Genomic DNA, 25,948 nt, shown 5'->3' on the forward strand with positions numbered 1-25,948 from the left:
GCACTGTTGACACAAGTAGAGACAGGACTGACAGGGCATGAAACTAGGTCTAGGAAAATGCAAAAGGATGTAGTCTGTGAAGTCTGGCCCTATTTTCTTGAAAAAATGGGAACTGTACTACCCAACCTGACACTTTTTTGGTCAGCTTAATCTCAGAAAGCAAAAGGCGTGCAAGTGAACTTCCAAGGATGAGAATTCTCAGATATTCCCACTAAGCAACTTCTGTTTGGTGCTTTCTGTGTGAGAAACAGAAGATACAAGCCACTGGATTGAAAAACGGTATTGCTGTGGCATGTAAAATATTAATCATTTTAATTCTTTTCAAGTACCTTATTAGAAAACAAATCTACTTGATGTTGCTTCAGTCTTGCAGATGTTTTGCTTTCAAGCAATTAAACTATAGTCATACTGCCTCTCAAGAGTTTCTAATGAGAAACCCAATTAACATTCAGCACTTTAAAGAGGTAGAATTTAAGAGTTTGCTGTTCATCTTTTCTTAGCCAGCTAAATGAACACAATTTATTTTGCATAATAAAAACAAGAATAGAAAGTAACAGAAAGAGACAACAGGTCCAGCAGGGGAACCCTTAAATACAGCTTGTTATTAATCAATTTATTTCACACAGTGGCTTCTAAGCAGCACACTACAAGTGTAGTGTGTGCCCATAAAAATAACAGGAGTGAAAAACTGCATGCTCTAATTCTTAAAGGTTGTTGATCACTGAGGATTAAAAGCATTGCATAAGAACATGAAAACAGCACTAGGTCTTCAGCTATGGGATAATGCAGTTATTTGAGAAATACATGGCAGAAAGATCTGGCTTCCATTTTTATTTGTGCAATTTAGGTAATGGGGAAAACGTATTATGCTCTTCTAAAGCAATAGTGATGAAGCGCATCCACAATGAACAAGGTCAACAACTGTATCTGTTTACAAACAGTCAGATTATGAATCTGCTAACTTGTGATCCTGAAAGCTCCTTACTAAGTCAGATTAACATGGAGTTTCTGTTTATCGTCCTGACATAGCCAAAGAACCTCACGTCCAAAGAATACAAACAGCTCCCTGTTTTCAACACCATAAATTTCAGTAAGAGCTCTCTGCCTATTTTCTGAATTTACAGTAAAATGTGTACAATATTGCCAAACAAAGTATATAGAAATCACAACTCACCTATCCAGGTATATCAACTGCAATCTCATCTACTGGCAAAATAGATTTCAAAAGGTTGAAAAGATAGTTATTATATTTTATCAATAACTTATACCTGCAGCACATGTATGTATGCAAACCAGAATTAAAAACCCTTTATCTAGCAATGAATGAACTGAACAGAACCCCTGCATTTAAATGCTTAAATTTAGTGGAGCACATACCCCATTTATGGGGTTTTACAGTGATATTCATTTTAAGTGGCTCAGGACTAAGTACATGTAGCAAATTGTAGTGAGACAAGCAGATTGCCTGGATTGCCCCGTCTGTCACCCTACCGCAAGGCTATTGCAATGGGCCTGCCCTTTTGGGAAGCAGTAACTACTATTTGGAAGCACATTTGCTTCCAGCACGAACCCCATTTTGCAGCGAATGCTGTTTTTCACAGCTCTGAATATGGTTTATAGAACTGACATCCTTCCTTTCACTAGAATTAAAATTAAGGGGGCAGAAGATGATAGAAATGAAACACTCAGTATCTATATATAAACACAACTTGAGAAAAATGTTAGTTTACATATTTTGTTTTTTAATAAACTAATTATTAATTACTCTTTCTAAGCCTTTAGTCTACCCCTGAGTTAGAGAATGCAAACCAGCATTGTTCAAGTCATGTCGTTTATGAACACATACATTCCCTACTTTATCCCAAAGGGGCAAGGGCGAAGAAAAAACAAAAAACAACCACCAAATTTCAGGACATATGGACCTTGGCTTTGGGTATGTTTAGAAAGATGAGCTAGGGGAGAGCAAAATGGCCCAGATGGGAAGCAATCGTACCTGCATGCAATCTGCAACCACGGTGGCAGAAGCATGCTCTAGGTCTACATCTTCTCCCAGAGGCCCCTGCTAGCAGGCATCTCTGCCAGAAACGACAATCTCACAAAACTGGGGGGGGGGGTCAGTGGCCAAACTCCGGAAAATAGAAAGACTGCACAGCAGGAGCACACTGGATCATCTCCCGTGAGAGACTGGGAGGAAAGAGGGCAAGTCACTCACAGAATCTACTGAGTGTCAGATTTTGTCTCTGATTAGGCTTATCTTTATATTTACTGTATTTTTATTCACTTCTATATGCCTACGACCTCACTATTGTATTTTGCAGAGCCAAATGCAGGGAAAGTCTAGGGATAAGAAGAGATCATTCTTCCTGCAAAAATAGTTTTACCTTATCTTTTCTTTTACCTAAACAGTTTACAAACAAAAATAAAATCTAAAATGAAAAACTGCAACTCATGAAACTCTCTCCAAAATGCTGCTGAGGAACTTCTCTTTTTGCCTTATCTCAACCATGCATTTTTCCTTAGTTTCCTTCCCAATATGAAATTACGCTGCTGGGCTTTTTTTGTTAATTAGAAACAAGGTCTCAAGACTAATCTAGCAACAGAAGAAGAAACTATTCCTTCCAAGAATACTTCACACTGATCCTCTGTTATATGACAGGAATTTTAAATATTGGAAAAAATTGCTCACAAAAGGCTGACTCTAAATTACCTACTTTCAAACTCTGCATATGGAAGAGTGACACAATACTTCATCTGACAGTTAAACTGCAATTTAAAAAAAAAAAAAGTTGAAACCTTTCCATTCATATTAAACTATAATTTGCAAGTAGTATGTGCAATAGCATCTAAAGAATCTGCAAGAAATCTAGGTCAAAGAAATTTTTTTTATTAGACCTTATGAAAGAAAAAAATGGTAAGAAAATAGATGAAACCACTGAAGATAAACATGTTTGACAGAGAGCCAAAGTCACAGACATGCTCAAGAGACAGCATTTATCAAGTAGAACATGAAACACTCTGAAAGTATATGGCCATATCTAAATATACTAAAAAAGATTCCCAAATAAGTCATTCTTTATTTAACATACTGTGGTGGGTTGACCCTGGCTGGATGCCAGGTGCCCACCAAAGCTGCTCTGTCACTCCCCTCCTCAGCTGGACAGGGGAGAGAAAATATATCGAAAGGCTCGCGGGTTGAGGTAAGGACAGGGAGAGATCATTCACTAATTACCATCACAGGCAAAACAGACTTGACTTGGGGCAATTAGTTTATTACCAATCAAATCAGAGTAGGATAATGAGAAATAAAACCAAATCTTAAAATACCTTCCCCCCAACCCTCCCTTCTTCCCAGGCTCAACTTCACTCCTGATTTCTCTGCCTCCTTCCCCCCCACAGCGCAGGGGGACGGGGAATGGGGGTTGCGGTCAGTTCATCACACACTGTCTCTGCTGCTCCTTCCTCCTCATGGGGAGGACTCCTCACACTCTTCCCCTGCTCCAGCATGGGGTCCCTCCCACAGGAGACAGTCCTCCACAAACTTCTCCAATGTGAGTCCTTCCCATGGGCTGCAGTTCTTCACGATGGGGGTGCAGTCCTTCAGGAACAGACTGCTCCAGCATGGGTCCCCCCACGGGGTCACAAGTCCTGCCAGCAAACCTGCTCCAGCGTGGGTTCAACAGGTCCTGCCAGGAGCCTGCTCCAGCATGGGCTTCCCACGAGGTCACAGCCTCCTTCGAGCATCCACCTGCTCCAGTGTGGGGTCCTCCACAGGCTGCAGGTGGATATCTGCTCCACCATTAACCTCCATGGGCTGCAGGGGACAGCCTGCCTCACCATGGTCTGCACCAGGGGCTGCAGGGGAATCTCTGCTCCAGCGCCTGGAGCACCTCCTCCCCCTCCTTCTTCACTGACCTGGGTGTCTGCAGGGCTGTTTCTCTCACATATTCTCACTCCTCTCTCCAGCTGCAGTTGCGCAGGGGTTTTTTCCCCTTCTGAAATACCCAGAGGTAGGTGGTGCCCGTTCTGAATATCCCAGAGGCACTACCACCATTGCTGATGGGCTCGGCCTTGGCCAGTGGCGGGTCCGTCTTGGAGCCGGCTGGCATTGGCTCTATTGGACATAGGGGAAGCTTCTAGCAGCTGCTCACAGAAGTCACCCCTGTAGCCCCCGGCTACCAAAACCTTGCCATGCAAACCCAATACACATACCACTGGTCAAATCAGTCCCACTTCAAAACAAATAACTTCAAAACAAGCTGCACCAGAATAACATTTTGGATTAATGCCTTCTCCAGATGGAGTTTTCAACTTAATGAATAACAAGTAGCATGAAATCTTGCAGCCAAAATTATACCCGCTCAAATCTGAACAGAGGAAGAAGCACAGAGATGAACAGAACACTTGAGGCTGCACTAACCACCCTAAATACTTGCTCCTCCTAAAACATTCTTCATCCTAAGCACTTGGAAGGATGTGGTATGACGAATAACTCAAGATACTAACATCAGCCCATTCACTGAAAAACAGACTACAGAACTCCTAAGGAAATGTAGTATCACAAGGCCAGAGCTGGATCAAAAAAAACTATCAAACTTCCTAACAAAAGCCTGTAAAATCAGTTCAGCACGTTCAGTACATAGAAATTTGTTTCAAAGAGAAAAAGCAGACGAATTTCACAGAAGGTAGCTTCTTGACTCATAAAACCGATGTCATAAAGTCACTCTCAAGAAGAAATTAAACTATAAAGCCAATTAAAATTCACCACTTCAGTAATGAAACAGCATGCAGGCTTACTTTGTCAAATGCGAGATATTGTAGAAAAAATATGAACCACACTGACAAGGAAGTAATTGACTAAGAACTACAACTTTCAAAAGGGAGGAGTAAGACTCACGTTTAGGAACTCAGGAAATTTAAGAACACAACTGGAGAAATTCAAAAGCAAGCTACATCGATTCGAAAATGATCTATGTAAAATGTCCCATTGGAGAAATGCTCAGCTTGTTAGCATGCTTCTAACACCAAGCACTTTTGTGGCCAAACACCTAAGAATGACTCTTTGCTTTTAATTTTCCTATAACATGCATAAACAAAAAAGAAGTTACAGTGATAGAATTGAGTCACCTGTACTGCCACTTACAAAACTGAAAACAGAAGTTGCCATTTTCAGACTTAGACTGAAAAAATAAGACACTGGGAGTATTTGCGAAAGCTGATTTTAAGAAAATAAGGTAATATGTCAAGTAGCTACTTCTCATCCATGGACAGAAAGACAAATAGACAGATACCTTTATAGGGCAATTCAAGGGCAGAGGTCTAATTTACCTATTAGCTAGCTAATACAGCAATTAAACGATGGAGCCTTGGGAGATTAGGCCTGTGTATACTGTGCTCTGGCATGCAACTTTCTGTCTGATTTCAACAGCCCTAAACACACAAAGCTCTTACTGGCTTCAGTAAAGGTCAAAGTATTTTTGAACTTCCAAAAATCAGTAGGAATTTAGCATTGTAGAAAACCAAGCGTAACAATGACTGAATTCAATTCCACTTAGGAATAGGTTCATCCCCAAGATCTGTAACTGCAAAAAAGTGTCAGCACAGACTCTCTACACTGCTTTGGCCTTAGCATTGCAAGAAAGTAGCCAAAAATATACATCTTTTATTGTGACGTTTCTTTTGTTTTCTGACCAATTACATATTTACGTATAAGACAGGTGCTAGAAGCATGGCACATACTCTTAAGCCATTATGTATTGCTTTTATCACTATGGATGCTACCAATACTAGAGTTTTCTTATTTTGAAGATAATTTATGCCATGATACTTAAATCTTTTAAAGCCCTAGTTTCTATCTGGTGAAGCTTTAATGCCACTAAAAATTCAAATGAGTAATAGTCTAATTCTTTTGATTTTTCAGAAAAGCTTGAAACTATGAACTCTTACTATTGCTTTCTGAACCTCACTATACTTTACCAATCATATTTTTTGAGAACAATCCTTAAAAACTACTTGGGACTGAAAACAGCACAGAAATAGAGAAGGGAATGAAATAAACTTTGATGGATTCAGAGGCATTTGCATTATAAAATTAAAGTTAAAGAAGTGCTGAATGACAGCAAATGGTAATTGAAAAGACAGATCTCAGAGACAGAAACCTCATGGGAAAACATCATGAAAATGGCAAGTACTTCAATTTTAAGATGGATCTGGGATTGTCTATTTGTGAGTGTTGATAATACCCTAAAATCAACAAGAAAGAAGAAGTGAAACATATGGTGCCTGTATTCAAGTCTCCATTTGCAGAGTTTTAAGGTTTATAAATCCTCACATGGGACATTTCAACTACAATATGGAAGAACAAAATTGGACCTAATTATGCCTTTGTTAATAAAGTCAATTATACAGTTAATCTTTTTCTAATTAAAACTTAGAATTGGTTTAACATTTTTCCTCACTTTTTTCCTAAGAAACATGTATTTAGTTGCTTCTTAATGTTCTAACTTCATATTTGTTTGCAAGTCATTATTAATACGGGAATTAATTGTATTTCTATATGAAAAACATCAAAAAAGATTAAGTAATTCCTTATTTTTTATTATCAAATTCAACTCTATATATAATGATACCAATAATATCACTATCAAATGCTGCTTGCTCAAGTACTACTAAAATGACACTGGACATTCAGTCCACTGTTTACAAGTCTGATTTTTGGGATTACAAGAGTAGAACTGAAATCAGGATTGAACAAAAACATCACTTATTTCCTACTTGTCCATTTCCACTTAAACAGCAGCTTAAAAACCCTTAATTATTCATTCCGAACTAGGAGAGATCATCTCTTTTTCTTTCACTTCGGTACAAACCTTTTTGACAGAAACCTGCCTGCCTTACGGGGCTATCCTCAGCAGGTTAAAACAGGAGGTGACCAGTATGGGAACCCCCCAGATCTCATTAGCTGAGGAGCATAGGAGTTTTTACATACTCTTGCAGTTCCAGGTGGAATTCTGAAGGAGAGCCTACATGTGCTTCATCCTCAAGCTTAGCACCACTGTTCTTTTTTTAGCCAGAAGGGGCTTATCTTATTACCCTTCTTAGCTGTGATCTCCACATAGAACTGGAGAACATCATCAACCCAAAATGCACAGGCAGCACACAGGAGGCAGCCAATTCACACTTTCTTGTGCCTCTCAAATGCCTAACAAGACTCTGTTGTTACAGTTCAGCTTTGTGCATCCCGTTAATGTAAAATCATACTGCTTCCTTTCTCTTAATTCAGGTAAAACTGATACAGTGTAATAATTAACCCCACAGCTATGTTTTTTAAAAACCCATACTGCTTTGCAGAACTACAGTTAGTGTCACTTGGTTTTCTGCCTGGCAGGATGCACACACTAGTTTTTCACCATCATCTGATGAATAATTCAAGCTTTCTATATTTGTGCATAAAGAGGTTCCTCTATTCTGTTTCAGCGGTTACACCATGATCATTACAAGTAGTTTCCACATAATCTCAGACTGTCTGCATTAGGTATTTTTTCCAGCAATATTCAGCTGTGGCACCTGCAAAGCAATTCAGAGCATAAGAGAAGTGAGAGTGACAGAGTATGTTCTTACCAAAATGATAACCTCACCACTATCCCAACAGAATATATGAGGGCATAAATTACCTTTAGCAGACTGCAAAAGCAAGCACGTATGGGGATGCTTGAGAACAACAGAGCCCTCTGACAGAAACAGAACACCATCACATAATTGAAATAAAATTTCAGCACTTGTCAGAGGTTTATACAACGTTGGTGCAGGCTTGCAGCAGGCTTACAAATTCCTCATTCATATAGAAAACTCACTACCACTACTCCAGCCTCATAAGTAAGAGATGCAGTTGCCTGCACCAATATAATTAAAACAGCTTCTGAGTCACAGAGGAAAATCTGGCCCATGCTGATGCATTATGCAGAGCATCCATAAAAATGACTGTGCTGATAGCATTAAGAACTATGACCATGGAATTGGAAGTGTTGTTATTGTCTCCACAATACTAAATTTATCCTTCGTATAACAAATACAGGGAAGTGAAAAAATTAACACCTTAAAAAGATAATGAGCAATTCAGCAACAAAAGATTCTACTGTCTACTCATTATTTTTATTCAGGTCGCTCAGTATATGAACCAATATCAACCAAAAGATCTGAACTGTGAACAGGAATGTTTCAAGGTCATTCCTTTCCAAACATAAACAGGATTTTAGCAGGAATTAAATTAATTGGAAGAGAATGAAGGGATTTTTTGCTCTGTTCCTGTAATCTGTTTATTTTACTGGCAAGCACAGTAGAGCTACTTGAAATTTGCAAAACAAAGGAGTAACATAAAATACTACTGTGTAAAAACTTAATTTATGCAAGTTATTTTTCTCCCCACATCTGGCTTGACACCCTGCAGAAGAACAAACATGAAACATTTGTTCCTACCTATCCTGCAATTACGGTACTCAAGGATTTGTATCACAGAGCTAGTTCTCTCTTCCAGTGTCCTCTCACTGCTCCACCCACAGCAATATGTTTGCACCCATTCCATCCATCGTGGTGAACAGCATTTAGGGACCAGCCACATGTAAAAAACATCATCGAAATCAGTGGTGCTGCACCAGAAAAAGCCTTATGTGCTTTTAAAACTGATTAAGAAAAAAAATACAGATTCTTACCCTTTGATAATAGTAGCTTCACCAGGTGTGTTTATGCATAACTTCATTTTTGGGAGGTGGGGGAATGAACAGAAATTATCAATGCCTGTTTTAATAGATATCTGTAAACAGATGTTGTAAAAATACAATTGTGCCCCTTACACACTGCTACCTAGAGAGACTTGAGGAAACAACTATTCACAGCAGTTACTGTGCATGTCCGGTCCATTGCAGCTTAGTTCCACATTACCAAGTAGCCAGAAGGTAGAGGACAAAAAATACATATGGACTTAATTTTATTAAATATAAACATGTAATGTTTGCTTCCCTATTGATGAACAGAAGGTAGGAATATTCCCCACACATGGATCAAAGCTGTTAGCAATACACTATCTGACCCTTCACTAACACATGGGAAGAACCTATCTTTCACCACCTGTTGATTTGTGGAGCTGATTAAAGGAAAATTATCCAGCATCTTCCATATGTTAAAATAGAATGAGTCAGTCAAAGTCTGTCTCCCATGGCTCTGTTCTAGACCCTAGACCCTGCTGAAGTAGCTCTTTAAAGGAAGGGTTAAATTTATTTCTTTCAATGAGGAAGTACTGTTGTTCTGTACAGTTTTATTTGGTTTAGCTTGTAAATTCATATTAATGACTTCTAACATTAGCATCTGTTAGTAGGAAAGGATCAGAACTACAACTTCCAAACAGAGATAACTTGTGCAAGGAGGAAAAAACCACAAGCTTAGGCATGAATTTCAATGTAGTAGTACTCTGTAATAGACTAAACCACCGTCTCTGTAATCTCCTGTCCCAAGCTCTATTAGTTAATACCTTAATTTAAACTTGGAATTAAATGTTCTTGTAGCTCACCTTTAACCAACTGTACTCAAGTCATGCTTTATGTGACTGGGCTCACAGATTACTACAATTTTTAAAGCATTCTCCTAGTGGTCTCCCATAAACTACTTTTTTGCATCAGCATTTTTTACAAAAAAAGTGTAAAAAATATTGTGACCTATTAGCAATACTAAAACTGTACCCATAATGTCCAAAGATTTAAGAAAAGCAAAGCATGCAGAGCCAGGCTAGATGATTTAGCTGGGGGGGGAAGAAGTTTTGAGCCAAATGGTCACTTCAGATCCTTTGCTGGGATTCATAATTAGGAGTCATGCACTCTTACAAATACATGAACTCATTATTGCGTTGTATAAATGCAAATGCTCATTTGTACAGAGTTAAACTTTTTGCTCATGCAAAGTGATGCATATATTTTACTGATCTATAAAATAATCTTCTCTTCAATATCAAGAGCCTAGTTGAGACAGTAACACAGTCAAAGTAACACAAAAGATTACAGTTAAAAAAAAGAACAGGAACTTTATCTAAATGTCACATCCTAAGGAATGATCAATACAATATGATAGTGGTCTTGTCTTAGCTATGATGATCTACCAGCCAAATGAAGAAGATCTTCTTGTGTTCCTCCAAAGTGCTCTTGCACAGCTCAATAGCTGTGTGTTTGAAGAAAGCATCTTAGAGGATTATAGTTTGAAGTCCTTCAGGAATAATGTTGCATTTCTAGCTCAAGATCAAAAATGGATGATTAGTTCGGTTTCTTTGGATAAAATACCATCATTTTATCTTTCTTTATCTGTTAAAGAGCTATGGTTAACAGTGCACCGAGAACAGACTGGAAGATGTAATAAGACTGTCATTCAAGTTAGTCGGTTACACCTATCTTAAGCATAAACAAATTTGCAGGCTTCAGATGTGCTGCAGCTCAGAGATGGTCATAATCATTAATTTATCACAATTCAATTTTTACTGAATGCAATAGGAATCTTCCTAAACAAGGACACATGACAAAACACTAGTGGTTTAAAATTGCAACAGCCCAGAACTCCAAACAAACTTGAGTAATTTAATCCTGGCATGGAAAGGGAATGCTTGATGCACTGAAATTTGCGTGGTGGCACTGCGGTATAAAATGTCAGGTACAAGCACCTGGAAAACTACAAGCTGCTTATACCAGCTTCACTGCTTCACACCATCTCAGTCTGTACTTCTGTAGATTGGCACAATTTATATTAATTTACTCATCAAAAAGCCATTATCTTCACTTTTTTCCAGACAACTCTTTAAAACCCTTCTAATAAGCATGTGGTTACACAAAGTGACTTAACTCATATGCATTAAAGCACATTGGTGACTGCTTCTGCCCTCACACAGGTATAAATCTGATTCATTTTGGCAAATGTGAATTAATTCACTTTGAAAATATTTACAGATGTTTGGCAAAAAAAGAGATACTGTGCTTGTCATAGGAAGTTATTTAAAGCCAACTCCTCCTATTACCTAAAGAGCTACTGGTTTACTTAGAGGTGTGTATTTGGAAAACTAAAAACAGAAAACTGACCTACAATGTAATTGGGTATTACAAGGAAGTGGAATAAATAAAGGAATTTTTTAAAAAGATATTTTAAATTTTTATTCTTCTTCCTCTTGGATTCACTCAGCAAGAGAAACAGGTACTTTTGCGATAGTCAGTTGTAATTAAAATAACTGGGAAGGAGAATTAGAATGCAGAAAGCAATTAGCAGTTATTATAAGAATTTAGAAGAGATGACAGGGATCCTTTGCACGTTTCATGGAGATGGAACGATTTTCTTCCTGTCAATACCAACTTTCAGATTTCCTCAAGATTTCATTTATTTCAGCTGAAGAAAGCCCTGTGAGTTCCAACCAGTGGTCTCTTATGTTCCTCAGAGGAGCTCACAGGGGATGATATGCAGTTCTTCCTTTGGGAAATTAATTTCTACTGCCCATTGCCACATCATAGAATGGTTTGGGTTCGAAGGAACCTTTAAAGGCCATCTAGTCCAACCCCCCCCTGCAATGAGCAGGGACATCTTCAACTAGAGTAGGTTGCTCAGAGCCCCGTCCAACCTGACCTTGAATGTTTCCAGGGATGGGGCATCTACCACCTCTCTGGGCAATCTGTTCCAGTGTTTCACCACCCTCATTGTAAAAAATTTCTTCCTTGTATCTAGTCTAAATTTACCCTCTTTTAGTTTAAAACCATTACCCCTTATCCTATTGCAACAGGCCCTGCTAAAAAGTCTGTCCCCATCTTTCTTATAAGCCCCCTTTAAGTATTGAAAGGCTGCAATAAGGTCTCCCTGGAGCCTTCTCTTCTGCAGGCTGAACAACCCCAACTCTCTCAGCCTTTCCTCACATTCCATCCCTCTCATCATTTTCATGGCCCTCCTCTGGACCTGCTCCAACAGGTCCCTGTCTTTTCTACGCTGAGGACTCCAGAGCTGGACACAGTACTACAGATGAGGTCTCACCAGAGCAGAGTAGCGGGGCAGAATCACCTCCCTTGACCTGCTGGCCACGCTTCTTTTGATGCAGCCCAGGGTATGGTCGGCCTTCTGGGCTGCTAGCGCACATTGCTGGCTCATGTCCAGCTTTTCATCCACCGGTACCCCCAAGTCCTTCTCCACAGGGCTGCTCTCAATCCCTTCATCCCCCAGCCAGTATTGATACTGGGGATTGCCCCAACCCAGGTGCAGGACCCTGCACTTGGCCTTGTTGAACCTCATGAGGCTCACACAGGCCCACTTCTCCAGCTTGTCCAGCTCCCTCTGGATGGCATCCCTTCCCTCAGACATGTCAACCACACCACTCAGCTTGGTGTCGTCTGCAAACTTGCTGAGGGTGCACTTGATCTCGCTGTCTATGTCCTTGACGAAGATATTTTACAAAACCTTTGCCTTTGGGTATACCTGAGAAACAAAAGTGGTTAGAAGTGACTGAGGGCATAAAAACGGATTGGAAAGAGCAGTAACAAGTTTGCATTCTGCCTGTGCTACAGTTTTAGGACATGTCTCTTATATAGGACCCTGAAAACTGGGGAAAAAAGAAGATAGAGGAATTTGGGGAAAATACGTATGGGGAAGTAAGAGTATCTTTTTTGGGTATTTCTCAGTACAACTGTATATTTGCAGTACCTCCCCTTTAAAGCTTCAGTGAGGTCAACCCTGATCTCTCGGTACAATCTGAGCCTTGCTCAAAACTTACTGCAACACTGGCTAAGAGGAACATTAGGAGATGGTGACAGAACTGCAGAGAGACAATTTGGTGTTCACTGTGCCATGTTCCTGTGCCAAACTAGATACACAGATAGTCTCTGATTACATTTCATCACTGCATCACTCTCCTTCCAAATACTGCAAGCTCCTTCCACCTATGCAGCTTCTCCACCTCGGCAACTCCATCCGCTGCCACCTTCACTATTTTCACCCATTTTGCAGACCTTTGCTAGTGCTACTGGATACAATGTATGTATATATTAGTCTTCCAGCAGACAAATAACGTAATTTTGATGCATAAAGCTGTATTTCCTTCATGGAGTGTAAGGAAAAGTATCATACTCACCAAAACCAAGACCACTTGTATTTTAATTTTGTCTCACTTGCTCCTGTCTGTGTTTACTTACTCTCCACTATTTATATATAGCAATGATTATGAGGACTGTTTCACAGATCTCTTTTCCCATTGTCACATTATCACTACAAGGAGTTTTTCTCCCCTTCAAAGACATCCTAATTCAGAAGGCTGGTTGCAGTTTGATGAGGACTTCAGTAGGTACCAACCCCTCATATACTGTGGCTGCTATTTTCACAAAGTTAAGAACCACAGGTCACCAAATGTCTAAACAATGTTTTCAAAGAAGACACGTAAACAGCTCTATACAGTTTTCAGCTATGTGTTCACATAGCATTGCTTTCCACCAAGACTGCATCAACGCTCTGTGAACAGGAAGGACACCAGTTAGTGAGCAAGCATTTAAGGTATCCAGTGTCTAGTCTGATCAGAGTTGTTCAGTCCATGGCCTTATGGTACTCTACTTAAGCTCTGCTAGGATGCCAGAAGCATTAATTTCCTCATGAGCCTCTCCAAGGTGATCATCACCACAGTATTAGAGTATTTAGCCAACATTAACGAACTTATCTTCTCATATCATGCTATGTTGTGCAGTTAGTATTGTCTTCTTTTTACAGATACAGACTTGAAGAATAGAGGCTAAAGTTAAATGGAAAAGTCTTAATTTACTTTGGATATCCAGGCAGCTTCAGCTCTAATATTTTAAGGGTCAGAAATACAGGTTTACAATAATAAATAAGAGGAAGAGGTAGGGGGTTGTGAGGAGGTAGAACAATGAGGTGAAATACCCTTAACAACGGGCTTGCCTGAATTACAACAGGACAGGAAGAACTGGAAACTTTGGATTCCTTCTGGACTCTGTAAAGCCCTCACAAGACACGGGCTGCACTGCTTGCACGTCTTCCCAGTTGCCCAGTGCAGTTCTCATCTTCCCTCAGCCCCATCCCGTCACCACCCTCTGACAACCTCATCCAACCAACACTAAGATTTTGTCCAGGCAGCTCATCCAAATCCTAATCTGATCCAAAGCCAAGACCTTCTCTCTCATGGTCCCCAGCTCCAAGGACAGCTCTTTTTGCTTCAGCATTTCAGTCAGGATGGTTGCTTATAAGCTTACCTGAACTCCAGGCACATCTCCGTGCCTCAATGCTTTAAGAACATTAAGAACACAAACAACATATCCAAAATTTCACTTTTTTCAGTCACCACTGCCATAGACAAGAGCTGCAGAAAAGAGCAAATGCTGGATAAATCCTGCTTGACACTGTCTTCTTAGATGTGAGTACACACACTCAGCTGAAAGTAAGTTGTGCCCTCTGGGACCCCTGAACACAGGGACACTTTGAATGGGAAGCCGTGCCTGGAGGCAGATTCTCAGATGCAATGCAGCACAGTGATACTGCTACTGCTTTCCACCCAACACTTCAGGTACAGTCTGAGGATAAAGTACGCACAAGGACACACTGGGAAAGTACATAAAGCAGCTATTATGGCAGGGACACCTAAGAAAAGTCTTATATTCAGAGCCTCAGATTGATAATCTATATTAACAGTTTAATTTGAAGATAAACATAAAACACATACTTTAATTCTGTAAAAACAGCTGATTGTATGTAGCCCTCCAAACAAAGTAAATACACACATGCTCCACTGTAGAGAGCTTACAATGGGGATACACAACATACAGGAAGACACTGGGAAGTAGTAAATAGAAAAATAGATTGAACAGTGAAGCTTTAATAAATGTCAGTTCCACTTCAAAACTTTCCTTATAATTTCTTACACATAGCTATTCCACTGTTTCCATTCTAGAGGTATCTAAGTCGTTCACTGCTTCAGGTAAAACTTCTCAGTGGAGCATAAACTCAGGTTATAAGCTTTCAGGTGAGGTAGACCTTAGTGAAAAAAATAAGGGAAAAAAAAAGGAGGTATGACAGTTTGCATATGGAAAAGAGTTTCACAGTCAACTGTTCCACATGGACCAGCTAATTCCTGCTACTACCATCCTTTCTGGCATATGGAAAATGCATGCAAAGAAAGATACAATTTATTTTTGCCATGGTGATATACTAATGGTAACAGAAGGTATGAGTGGGACTTCTATCAGTGGTTTAAGTCCACACTTAAAATTAGTGTAATTCTTTGAAAAATATTCAAGCAGAAAGTACCACAAAGGCTTGAGGTTTCATCTAGAAGTGAGATTGACTACTAATGAATTAGCATTAGCCCTATGCCATAACATTTCACCGCAGTTAGTGTTCATACTGACTCTAGGAAAAAGAAAAAAAAAAAAGTCATAATCCCAGAGAAAATTATTGAAAACCCACACATACTAATGATAAGATCCCAAAGGAGAATTAAAGCCAGAAGAAACAAAAATATTTTGTTTCCCATTGCATCCGTTTTCCTTGCTATTGCTGTTTGTAGTCCTGGATAAGAGCTGTTTCCTTCTCTAAAGAGGATTTAAAAGCTGGTACAGCTTCTCTTTTCAGAAGCTACAGAAGCTGTGGTAATCATTGATTAATCATCTTGGAATGTGCTTGTATCAACAACATGGATGTCCTGACTTTTCAGTGCAAAAAAATCCATAAGACAACTTGGAATTCAACTGCCAGAGATTCAGATGACTGAATAGATTAGGTTTACATCAACAGTATATAAATATCAATTTCTGAAATATAACAGTATTAATAATTTAAAATCACAAAGGAAATATAACGAAGACTCACAAGTGAATCCAATTTCACTGCAGTGACTATAAATACTAACATTTTAGTATGCTCTGTATTATTTATGAAATGTGAAGATGATTTATTACTAAGCTTTTGTACAGATACGGTTAGATTATGGAATAACTAATAATGTATTTGCTGTTATTTTAGAAGGTGTCTCCATGGAATCTGGTTGTGTTATGCCCTGGGGAAAAAAAAAAGTTCTGACTCTAGTATCAAAGTCTTATCTTTATGTGCATGTCATGTTATATAAAGGTTTCTGGACACTTATTATCTACATGAGTACTTAAGTGAACTACGTTTTACCTATTAATTTGTTTCACATCTATGCATCCCAAAAGCATTTTATACAAAGGAGCACAGGAGACAGATGATTCTTCTTCTTCTCCTCTGTTTCCACAACTCAAGTTCATAGTGAAATGAATGGGAATTGTATACATAAAGTGTATGTATACACTTTATACAATTAAAAAACGTGTAACAATTATACATTATAACAATTATACGTTAATATATATAATGTTATTATATGTTGTATATGTTACATTATATGTTATTAATATATTACATTATACGTTAACATATATAACATATAATTATAACAATTATACATTAACAATTATATGAAAAAGTATAACAATTAAAATAACCATGCAGTATGTTCACATAGCATATTTTTTTTCTCCAAATTTGGTGTTTTAATGGGTGAGATCACCCACTGAAGACAGACAAGATGGTTCCTAGTAATCTGTCCTGATGGCTGCAAGAACACCTTCCAAAACGAAAGCGTGTACAAATAGTACCACTGAACAAACAAGGTACCTACACTACCAAGAGGCAATACTTTGTCTTCCAGAGGTATCCCAAGTTTGACACAGAACTGCTACAGCTTTGCCTTACATGCTCAGTAAGAAATACCGCATGTCCACGATTGCACAAATGTCAACTGTGCCTTTACAGGGACACAAGGGGTATGTCCCAGGCTGACCCAAAGTGTTACTCTCTCATCATTGATTACTGAAGAATGTGTCCACTACAACATGGGGATGAAACAGTGGATCTTACACAGCTAAGGCTCTTATCCACTGACCAACAAAGTTCCCGTCTTCCACAGAAAACGGTCTTGGTTTGCTAACATCAGCTTAAACTCTGCTTAGAGTGTTCAAAATTTCCTCTTTCATTTGTCTTTCACTGTTGATCACTGATAGATTTACTAGAAAAGTATTAAAAACTTGTACCTACTTCACCATTAAAGACTTCTTTATGTTCTCTCCCTCCCATTAGGGCACTGACTTTTTTTGCCCTAATAATTTTATTTGTGTGTGAAGTTACTGCACATTCAGGAAAAGCATTTGCATCCAGTACACACAGTAGGTGTAACTTCCAAGTGACAGAAAACAGAGTAACTGACTAGTCTCAAAAATTAAAAAGGGCTGAAAATATATAAACAGCAAGAGATTTGATGAGCTCAGTCTTATCAAGAGATCCTCATCAATCTATACTTTCACAGAAAAAACTATTGGACAATATGTAGCTCTTTGAACAGGCAGATAGACAGATCTGATAGCTGGAAGTTGAATAAAAACAACACCAAGCTAAAAATAAGTTATTAATAGCAAACACTTAGGCTAATTAATAACTGGAAAGCTCACAATGGATTTGGATGCATTCACAAGTGTTAAGAAGGGCTTACTCCAAATTTTTAAATGAAGAGTAACTTTTTTCCTAAGTGGTAACTCTCATTCAACCAAGAACTTACTCAGAGTCCACCAGTTTCTATTATATGGGAAGTCATTGCACATGTCCCTCTGATTTTATAATGCCTGTGGTTGTGCTATGGGAATCCCCTTGTTCCTTCACAAGTTTTAAGTTTAACTCTCCTTTTCAAATCAGTCAGTCAGGCTTCCAACACTGATTAACTATTACTCAGTAAGTACTTTTACTTCACCCCTAATCTTAGGGGATGAGGGGAGAACGGGACCCTGTCGTGGCAGCTAAACACCACGCAGTCGTTTGCTCACTCCCCTGCCCCCAGTGGGATGGGGGAGAGAACTGGGGGAGGGGAAAAAAAAAAAAAAAGAAAAAAAAAGAAAATTCATGGGCTGAGATAAAGACAATTTAATAGGACAGAAAGGAAGGGAAAATAAAAATAATAATGGTAAAAGAATATACAAAATAAGTGATGCACAATGCAATTGCTCACCACCTGCCGACGGATGCCCGGACAGTTCCTGAGGAGCAATCGCTGCCCCCTGGCCAACTCCCAATTTATATACTGAGCATGACATCATATGGTATGGAATAGCCCTTTGGCCAGTCTGGGTCAGCTGTCCTGGCTGTGCCCCCTCCCAGCTTCTCGCTGGCAGGGCATGAGAAGCTGAAAAGTCCTTGACTAGTGTAAGAACTACTTAGCAACAACTAAAACATCAGTGTGTTATCAATATTATAAATCCAAAACACAGCACTACACCAGCTACTAGGAAAAAAATTAACCCTATCCCAGCCAAAACCAGGACAGACCCCATCATATGGAACAAAAGGGTCATAAAAACTTACCAGAAATATATAAGTCAGCTTAGACTTATCAGTCCGACCCTGAAAAACAACTGGATCCAGCAAAAAGAAAATAAAGAGGAGACTGGTATACCTTTCATAGCCTCAAGCTATTCCAGGAGTACTCACACAAATACACTTGTCACATAACACCACAGCACATTTTATCCTGCTGCTCAGAATCCCATTTTTTCCCATGTTACCATCCCTGGGCTATGTGGACAACACATTACACTGGCTCCAGAGAAGGTATAAGCCTTTGTTTTGTGACAAACGACATGTTTGTAAGCTGTGTTCAGGGCTCTGCTGGGAACTCCACTACAAGAGACATCCAGCTTGTGGGTAGCTGTCCTCTCTTCTCTTTGCTCCCATTTCTAATCCCCCTCTCTTTGCATGATTTCTCAAGCATCAAATGATAAAGATACCTGAGTGTATTCCTGAGGAGTAACAAAGTGAAGCCGAATGGTCCTTTCCCCTCATGCTATTTAAGAGTTAAGGAGCCAAAATTCCAATTTGTTCTCAGTACAACAGCTGTGGAAGATTAACACAGGTTTATGTATTTTCCTCCCTACTTCTCTCTTCTCTCTCTGATTTTTTCTTCCTCTCCAAACCCTATTACAGGCACTAGAATAACAAAAAATAGCAAATACTCCTTCTATCTCTGTTTTGCTAGAGCAATGTAAGAAAGCAGGAGGTCATCACTTGCTTCAATGTGTAACTGAGATACAGGCAGTAACCTTAAGTACAGGAGAAACTCACTAATTGTACTGCTGCAGCCACAGATAAGCTCTCTCTGACAGATGCCTCTGCACAATCTGAAAAGATTTTGACCTGCAGATCCAACGACTTCCTGTCTTAGAAACTGTATGACACATCTGTAACATATCATGAGATATCCAGGAGATACTCAAGATTAGACATAGATATGGAGAAGGTAAAACTGGTAGGAGCAGATGCTAGAATAAAAGGGTAATTTACAGCTCACTGCTGCAGTACACCACGTGAGCATCTGTTCCTGGCACAAAACACCACCAATGAACTCAAGACAGCAGTGTCTTTTTTGAACACTTGAAGGTCTTCCCCAAGAGCTTCGGAGCACATGCAGTTCTTTGCCTATCCCAAACTGCTCCTTCTGCCTCTGATGGCAACAGTTCACACAGCAAAGAAAGACACCCTACCTTAATGAATATCTGCTGCAGTAGACAAGGAAGCCATCCTAAATGTAAGTAAATGGCTCTATTAAACAAAAGTATCCGTATCTCCTGAGTGAACCCATTCATGAACATGTAGCAATCTTGTGCTAACCTGACACCCAACCATGCTTGTCAGCAGTAACTTCTGTAAGGTTGTCACCTCCCATGTGTTTCAATAATATGCTTAATTTAATATTTTTGCTATAGTAAGTTAAGAAACCCTTGCTAAAGGGTTAAGAAGAAATAAGTTACAGTAGCTCATCAACAAAAACGAATGCTAAGAGACCTTCTTGCGAATTAACAGCTGGTATGTAATGCTGACAATCCTAGACTACTGCCTTCAGCTATCAACCTAACAGAATAATCACTTCCCTATGAAAATTTCCTAGGGCGTTATTATTACTATTTTTTTAAATTAAATTCAACTAAAAAAAAAAAAGTATTTCTGCATCTCTTTCCATAGTTCTGTTATTCCCCAAAGTCCTGGAAGGATGAATATATAAGATTTCCTATAATGCGAGATGACACACTTTATTAAAAAAAGAAAAAAATGAAAGATATTTCCTTAGATTAAGCGAATAGTGGAGAAATAAGAGTTTTCAAGGGAAGACATGCATGGAGAAAGAAGATTAGAGTTACTTTTTTCTGCCTGAAGGGAAAAATGACTATGTGCAAATGCTGCAGCTGCTAACTACACGTTCCCAAACAATTAATGTGTAACCCTGCTGCCACTCAATTTTCTCATTTCCAGTAGTTGGGCTCAAACCTGGACAAGAAATGAAGAATCAACTGAGACTCTACAGGAATTATACCACAGCATATATTCTAAGGATATGTTTATGTGCTCTATCTGCATATGCTTTGACTATCAAAGAATGCTTATCTGGTTAGGAAGCCCAAATAATTCTATTAATCTGTATGAGCTCTGGAACTATAATAGGAAGTATTAATATGTCGTAACAGTAAAATGCAACACAAATGCCACCTATTAAACAAATTATTACTCCAAGAGCATAAGGAAAGGCATTTTTAACACTCAGATTTCGAAGGCTTCTGATATTTTGAACAATATTTTTGAAATACCTAGTGTTATTTCAGCTCAAATCTAATTACAGGAGAAAAATGGCAGGTTGCTACGATGAAAATTTCCCTCCTTATTTTTCACTATGTCGTCAACATAGGTAACACAAGCTGTTCTTTCCTACTGCATTCTCTTACGGTCTTGTGCAGCAGGCAAAAGGCATCTACTCAAGAATTCATTTTTTCCCCATTATTGCATACTCATAAAAATGGAACTGACAGGACAGCAGCTTATGCATGCACAAGTCAGATCCCAATCGCACACACTGACTGGCTTTCAGAAACCCACAGGTCAATTGTTATTGTTTGAGGGGGTTGGCGGGGGGGGGGTGTGTGTTTCATTTGGGAGAGGGGAAGAGTTGCACAGCTACAGAAACAATCACACAGCAGTCCTCCTGTCTCCACTGCAGTAACAGTAATTAACAGAATCAAGAATATACACAATAGGGATGGCAAGTTCTGAGTCTTTAACTACTTTAAAATACATCTAAATTTTTACGAGGCTTAACGTGCAGACATTTAAGCTTATATGAATACTCATCTCTGAGTACTGCACCAAATCTAAATCAATGTGCAAAGATAATCATGCCTGTAAGAGTGTCAGAAGTCAGGTCATTAAACTCAGAATACCTACTGGAATGGTCTAATGAAAAGTAAGACAGACTGTCTACCAAGAGCACCTACCTTACTGGCCCTCACTTAGTCCAATTCTTTCACCAGTGACATGCTAAGCAGCAGAATTTTAGAAAGCTCCTCAAATTCCCCTTCCCTGATCATTTTAATTAGATGGCTGTCTTAATACAACTTTGCAAACAACAACGAGCCCCCTCTGAACAGGGAAGCGGTTTCCAAAACCTTTCCTCATTTCAGAGCACAGGAAAAGAAATGAACTAAATCATGCCGCTTTCAACGTTAAGTGAAGAACTTTACATTCCCTACTATCAGTAAAAAATAGTATTCAAACTCACTCTACACGTGAAAGGAACAAAAATACAATAAGCATTTTTTAAAACGAATAACAAAATCCCATTTTCAGAGGAAAAAACCTCGGGGCATAGTTTGGCATGCCTTTGCTACTGACAGGTAAGTTAAAATACTGCACCCCTGCTAAACTATAAGAAGACGCAGAATGAATTGTCACACGAGGGAGCAAAAAACGTATGTCCTTACAGGTTCTCTCAGCAAACACTTTCTTTCCTACGGTACCATCTGTTAAATCAGAAAGTCCTCTAAACACCACAGCCTGGCTAATTCTGATGATGCACGGGCTGCGCGGCTACTTGCTCGGTATTTTCGTATCGCGCCCTCTTCGCAGGCTGAGCGCAGCCTCCCGCTTTTCTCTGCGGCGCTCGCAGCCGCGGACCGCGCTCCGACCGCACCGCGCCGGACCGGACCGTCCCTCTCAGCGGCGGGGTCGCCACACGCACCTGAGGAGCCGCGCTCAGCCGCCGACCCGCGCAGCGCGGACCCGCCGTGGCCGGGCCGAGCCGGCAGGCCGCGGCCCGCGCCCGAGGCGGCAGGACCCGGCAACGCGGGGCGAGCCGCTGCCCACCGGGGCGGCGGGGCCGGGCCGCGGGCAGCCGAGAAGTTGCGGCGGCCCCGCGGGGCGCGCAGCGGCGCGGCCGGGCGGGCAGGCAAGAGCAGCCTGCCGCGCCGCGCGTCCCGCCCGACGCCAGCCCCCAGGGGCAGGGGAGCGCCGAACTCCGAGCCCCTGCCCCGGGCCGCCCCTGCCGCGGGGAGGCGGCACCGCTGCCCCCCTCCGCCCGCCCGGCCCCGCGGCGGGCACCCCGCGCCCGCGGGGAAACTTACTTGCGGGCGGCGGCGGCGGCGGGCGCCGCGGAGCAGCGGCGGCACCACGCGCCTCCCTCACGCGGGCCGCGGCCGCGCGCCCTCCTTCCCGCCCTGCGAGCGCGGCGCGCGAGCGCAGCCCCGGCGCGGCGGCCGCTGCCGAGCGGGTTCGGACATGCTCAGTCCCCCCGCCGTCGCCGTGCGGAACCTACCACCGGGGGGGAAGGGGGGGGAGCACGGAGAAATAGGGGGCAGAGCTGGATGCTACCAAGAGGATGAGCTAAAAATAGGCGCCGCAGCCAAGAACAGCTGGAGCTTAAAGGGGCAGGGGCGGCCCCGCTCCCCGCAGCCCCGGGCAGGGGGCGGCTCCCCGGGGCGGGGGTGACCTCCCGCCGCGCGGTCCTCCCCGCGGTGCCAGAGGAGAGGCACGGAAAGCGGGGCGATGCCTGCGCTACTCGCGCCCGCGTCCTGTCCGCGCCCGTGCAGTGGCAGCCCTGCGGTACGCCCGGCTGCCGCTACTCCCGCCGAAGCCAGCCGGGGTGCGCCCCGCGCGGCGCGGCCCCGGGGCGGCTCTGGGGAGCTGCTGGTGGGGCGGCGGCCGGGCTCTGCCCGCCCCTCACCCCAGCGCCGGGCCCCTCACCCCAGCGCCGGGCCCCTCACACCAGCGCCGGGCCGGGCTGCGCACCTCAGGGCCGGGCAATTTACCTCAGGGCCGGGTCCCGCCGTGAAGCGGCGGCTTCAGAAATCGGGTCTAGAAAGTGTGGGAGAGGGTGCCAAGCGGCATTTTCATGCAGTATGTCTCAGGAGACATCTCCATCCTCCTCTGAGGTGCTGGGTTCTGTGGACGAGGCTTGAGGAGAGACAAACTCACACTGGCTCGCCAGTGAAGCCCAGAGCAGTCAGATGAGAATGTGACAGGACCAAGGCAAAGGGCTTGCACAACAGCCCCCTGCACATGAATTTCGAGGCTGGAAGATCTATGTGACAAGAGAAAGGACATGATCACACTCTCACAGACACTACTGTTTTTCAAACCTAAGAGCTGTAGATAATTGTTAGAAATTAAAAGCTCCCCCAGTATTTGTGAATGGCAGTTTCTGATGCGTTTTTTAAGCCGTGGCTTATCATTCCCTGCCTTCTTAAAAGACCAGTAAAAATAAACATGACAACACCACATTGTTTTAGATTTATAAACATACTACAAAGCCTAAAATTATATTACCCTAGCAGGAGTTCGGAGTTTTTGCTGAATTCTGCTTTTACAGATACAGAAAATTGCTGCTGCACAAAAAACATCTTTACAATATGAATACTAAATAAGTTCTCACTCAGAAAAGAATATCGGACAACATCTGCATAATGATAACTTGCTGCTCTGGTGACATAATGTACAATAGTATGTACGGTCAAGATTACCGTGTTTAAAAAGTTTCATCTATTTCAGCAGACATGAGAGGAGAGCACTGGAAGTTTATCTTAATCTGAACTCTAACACAACCTTCAGCAAAACTACTGCAGAAAAAAAGCTCACTTACATGTAGGTGAGTATAATCAGGAAAGGAAATGTTACTTGTCAGTAATGTCAAATAAAGTGAGAGCAAGGAAGCAATTTTCCTCACAGACTGACATACAATGGGATAGCTTATTAGACAAGATATGTAGGCAACTCTGCTGCAGAACTTTAAGAAACAAAAGATGATGTCACAAAGATTATAGTATTAAAAAGGGAACTAATAATGTTCACTAATTGTCTCCTCATTCTGTGTTCTCCGTAAGCCATGAGATACGCCATATTCTGTAGTCCGTGCCTAACAGCAGCCTTCACACTATATATTATAAAAAATTGCAAGCTATGCAGCATGCATAACTGTACAAAGTGATGAAAAAAAATAAATTATGTAATTCTTTCACCTGGAGCTATTGATCTTGAGATAGACAGCAGGGGAAATAGAAAAGGCAGTTTTCTGAGTGCAGCCTCAGATTTGGGATAACAGAGGACTAATGTATTTCTGGCCGCAGCTGGAGCTCTGCAGGCACAGTAGGCAGCCTCTGGAGAATTTCCTAGAACAGTTTGCAGCTTCACCAGCATACAGCTCTAGATAAATCAGGAGACCGAAAGATGTCCTGAGTCTCAGGAGAGTAGCTTCCAACGGGGAGTCTTACTGTCCAGGGAGGGCAGAAGACTGTCCATCATGGGAACAAATGTCTCTGTTAAAACAATGGTGAAGAAAACATGTATTTTTTTTAAGTTCTGCATTAACATTCTCTTCAGGGATAGCTATATTATCATTCTCCCATCTTTCTTTGTCTATGAGGAATCTCCTCAGAACTTGTCAAATATAGCTGCTTTTACAAGGAGAGATAAACATATATGGATCTTTCTTACCCAGGCCATGCTGTTATAAATTGCATGAAATTATAAAAAAATTTGCCTAAGATAAGAAGTTCTTATAATTCCAGCATTCAAAAAACAACAGCATCACCCAGATGCAAATTACCAAATTGGACATTAGCAAGTAAAGTGGTGGCAGCATCTGCTGTGCCAACCAGTGAACTATAAATTATTTAGAGGCAGACACCCATCTGAAGCTGGATGCTGTTCCTTTCTCCTTCCAATTTTACTCAGCAGAAATATCCACAGAGTTGCATTTTGTTCCTACACAGCAACAAAGATTTAAATATCTGCTATGCTGCTGTGCCCCTATCAGATGAGAGAAGAGGAACAATTCCTCAGCACGCAGAAGACGTGCAGCTTTGGTCTCCATGAATAGCACAGCACTTTACCAATCTCTCTTCATATTACTTGGGAAGGCTCTAGTAAAATCTTTCTTTTTCAAATGTATCTCCTAGAATTCCACATTGCTGATGATCTGAGGCTGTGACATACCAGCGACTGGCTCTGGCTCTCAGACTTTCACCTCAGTCCTCTCGGTTTTCTCCTCTCATTGTTATTTTCACTCTCCTCCCTGATAGCAGCATTCAGATTCTCTCTTCTCTACCCTCTCCTTGTGTAACTCAAAGCTTTCCAGCACCCTTACCTTTCAAGTTCACTGCCCTAGGTAACTTCGCAGTATAGTCAAGTACATAATCTTCCTGTGTGGTAGGTAGAATATGCCTTTTTTTTTTTTTTTTTTTTTTTTGATTGCTTACAGGACAAAACTCATTTTCAAGGGACATAACTTGGAAGTTTTAGTAAAGATGTAGAGAAAGGGAAAAGGTTATTTCCTCGTGGATTATGATCCTTTATGTGACCATTTCTTGTACATCCTTTTAAATTAAACACTACAGGGAGAGGGCACCAAACCAAAGTTCATATTATTAGGTACAGGAGAACGGAGAGACATGCACAGAGAGAATCCAGCTATCGGGCCGGGGCCCAAATGGGGGATATTCTTCAGAGTAACAGAAAGGCTGGCATGATCAGTGTGTGTCCAGCTGTGCTCAAGGGAAGAGGAATAATTTTA

General features: G+C 41.2%; 1 protein-coding gene across 6 annotated transcripts in view; it reads right to left on the reverse strand.

Annotated features, from left to right (window-relative positions):
* OXR1 (oxidation resistance 1) overlaps window positions 1-25,948 on the reverse strand; it is a 355,322-nt gene that overhangs the window by 276,498 nt on the left and 52,876 nt on the right. The window contains exon 1 of one of the 6 annotated variants that reach the window (XM_072852044.1): window positions 23,190-23,342. The exons of 3 other annotated variants lie outside the window; for them this stretch is intronic. The gene's annotated coding sequence lies outside the window, so the exon portion shown is untranslated. Of the gene's footprint in view, window positions 1-22,505; window positions 22,773-23,189; window positions 23,343-25,948 lie in introns of those variants that run through there. 2 more of the 6 variants (XM_072852041.1, XM_072852043.1) reach the window with 2 other exon arrangements.

The sequence above is a fragment of the Ciconia boyciana genome, chromosome 2 (assembly GCF_034638445.1).
Source record: "Ciconia boyciana chromosome 2, ASM3463844v1, whole genome shotgun sequence".
NCBI classification, from domain to species: domain Eukaryota; kingdom Metazoa; phylum Chordata; class Aves; order Ciconiiformes; family Ciconiidae; genus Ciconia; species Ciconia boyciana.